Consider the following 3,283-nt stretch of genomic DNA (forward strand, 5'->3'; position numbering starts at 1 on the left):
CCAAAGTTATGACCTTAATAAACCTTTTCTTTATAAGGTTAGTCTGCCTCAGGCATTTCATTATGATATTGAATAGTTAAACTAATATATGTAGTGTGGAATTTTAAAAATTTGTGTCTATACTTTGTGCAGTTCTTCTATATGAGTACTCTTTCTTAAAGTCTGGAAAATCATCATTAATTATATTTTCAAATATTAGCTTTTCCTTATTCCCTACACTTTTTTTCTCGAATATCTATGAAATAATATTGGATCATTTTGCTATTTATTGCCTTCTAATTCATTTTTAAATTTTTAATGCACATTTTGAATAATCTCCTAAAATCTCTTTTAACTTCAATTTTTTTTTTATGAAATGAAAGTTCTCCACTTTCTAATCCATGTGTTGAGTTTTTATTTTCAATCAAAAATTTTTTAACTTTAATGCCTTTTTTGGTTCTTTTCTATGTTAGTTTACTTGTTCCTTTTAATAATCTTGTTCTTGTTTTAAGAATTCTATTTCTTGGAGTGAAATTGGAAAAATTACATTGTTATGTTGTGAATCGTGTGTATGTACATATATGTAACAATTCCCATCAGTACATACAACCATAATGCATCAATACAAAAATGTAGAAAAATTTTTGAAAAGAATTCTCTTTCTGTATTTTTGGACTATAGCAAAGTCTCTTATAGCTCTAGGACTTTGAAAGTAAAACATTCTGTTTACTAGATGTGTAATCTGTAATTTAAGTACAGTCAGTTCTCATTATTTGTAGATTCATATTTGTGAACTTACCAATTTGTTAAATTTGTTTGCAGCACCAAAATCAATATTGGAGGAAGATTTCCAGCAATTCATAGACAAAGTAGCAATAAATTTGAATTTTCTGACATCTCGGTCCCCAGCTGAGGTCAAAGGGGGAAACACTCGGCATTCTTGTCTCAGTTCTCATAATGTAAACACATATTCTTTGTGCAATATATTTCATTCCATGTTGTTCACATTTCTGCATTTGTTGTTGGTGATTTCCCTTTTTAAATGGCCCCCAGTATCTGCTGAGGAACTGTCTCCTGTTCTTACATGCAAGAAGGCAGTAGAAGAGGAATGTGCTTACTAGGTAAACTTCATTCAGGTGTGGACTATTGTGCTGTTGACCATGAATTCAATGTTAAATAATTAACAATCAAGATTAAGTAAGGTATATTTAACTAGAAATACACATGAGTTTAGGTTATTTTTTGATCAATTGACAAAAAATGATATGATAGCAACTCATAGGACCAATGCCCCCTTGGTCCCCTAAGGGTCATTGTTCAATATTGAATAATTTTTCATTATTCTCTAATTGTGGTGACTTCATGAAACACAGCATGATTGACAAGAATTGACTGTGCCAAATTTTCTTTATGTGTTAGAGATTTTTACCTAAGTATTCGTCCTCTGTTGGTGCCATCTTTCATAGGACCCTGTGAATTCCAGATTGTGATGATTCTTGTGGGAAACTTGTGGATTTTTACCTGCCTGGCTCCTTTGTGTTTCTGGACACATGTGAGTTTTTCAGTAATATTTTATTCACCTCAATATTGTTGTGGATTTGGACCTCAAATGTTCTCATAGTACAAAAAACAGATTCTGATTTCTTATGAATGATTCTGCTTCCACCACAGCCTAGAATGATTGGCTTGCTTCTTTATTTATTTATTTATTTATTTATTTATTGCACTGGGGATTGAACCCAGGATCATTTTACCACTGGGGTGACTTGTTTCTAAGCTAAGTTTCCTTTCAGGTCTTAAATATTTTCCTTTCTCAGTTTAGACATATGTCAATATTTTTTTCTGGTTTTAGTCATAGAGTCAAATTCAGAATTCTTGCCACATATCTATGTCAGTGTTAAAGCACTTGCCTATTATGGTCAAGGCCCTGGATTTGATCCCCAGCACTGCAATAAACAAAAAAACAAAAAACAAAAAGAAAAAAGAAACAACTCAAGGTCATAGTTTTGTGTTCTATAATCACTTTTATATTGTTATAATCCATTCATAAATTTGTTTTCCCTGTAGGAATTATGGATACCTGTAAGACAAGAACTTTGTTTTATCACCTTGGATTGGCAGTGATCATAACAGTGTATGTCATAAAATGGGTCTTCGTGAATGCTTACTGGATAAATAAAGTTCTAGAGGAGTAGCTTGCCAAGCCATTTTCACAACCATATTGAATTATATTGATTTCAATAGTTTCTATGCAGTTTTGTATATGACTATCAATATAACACTTTTATATAGCAGTTCAATTGCAGTGCTAGAAAAATAAACCATGGAGTTTTGAAATCAGGTGGTTTGCTGCATTTCTGAGAGTCATGGATTTGGGTAAGTTAAAATCCTCTCTATCAGCTTCCCATCTGCCAAATGAGGCTCACATGACTTATCCTGTGTGGTGGTCTGTCTATAAGATGGTCCCAAATGGACTTTCCTTCTGACATTCACACCCTGTATACTCCCCGTTCCTTCATTGTTAAGTTGAACTTGTTGATATGTTCCTAGTGAACAGAACATTGGAGCAGTGATGGATGTCACATCTAATGTTTGGTTATAAGAAGACTCTGGCTTCCATCTTAGTCTTCTCACTCACATCTCTCTTGGATCACTTCAGTTTGGGGGAAGCTAGCTACCATGTCTTGAGGCAGCCCTGTAAACACAGCATGGAATTAAGTAATCTTGGAAGTGAATCCTCCCTGAGTTGAGCTCAGGAGGAGTGCCACCCCAGCCAACAATTGATCACAGCCTTTTGACATTCTCTATGTCATATCATGTATCTTGGTGTCATACCATGTAGCCAAGCCACTTCTGGATTCCTGACTCACAGAAACCTACAGAAAAGTAGCATTGGTTGTTTTAAGCAGTTAAGTTTGGGGTAGTTTGCTGCACTGTTTATCCATCACTGTTATATCATGCCAATGTATTACTATTCAGAATCCACATACTAGACCTTTGCAAAAGAGTAAGAAAAAAAAAAAAAAAAAACAAACCATAGAAAAGGGCAGGCCTGGGAAAACTGAGAAATTAAGAAAGAATGCAAACACAGATTTATGTCAATTAGAAACATACTTATTACAACTTGATTGTAGCTCATCAGTGAGTGAAATGCCTCCCCACCTTATGCGTGATGTTTTAAGAGGAAAGGGAGCTTATCTGTTAAGATTTGCATGAAAAAGGAGTTGAGAAGAATGCCTAGCCACGTTGTTGGCAGTCCTTGTACATTTACTGAGGAGGATTTGATTACCTCGAAGGTTACCCA

This window comes from Sciurus vulgaris, assembly GCF_902686455.1.
Source record: "Sciurus vulgaris genome assembly, contig: HiC_scaffold_230_arrow_ctg1, whole genome shotgun sequence".
Classification (NCBI taxonomy): Eukaryota; Metazoa; Chordata; class Mammalia; order Rodentia; family Sciuridae; genus Sciurus; species Sciurus vulgaris.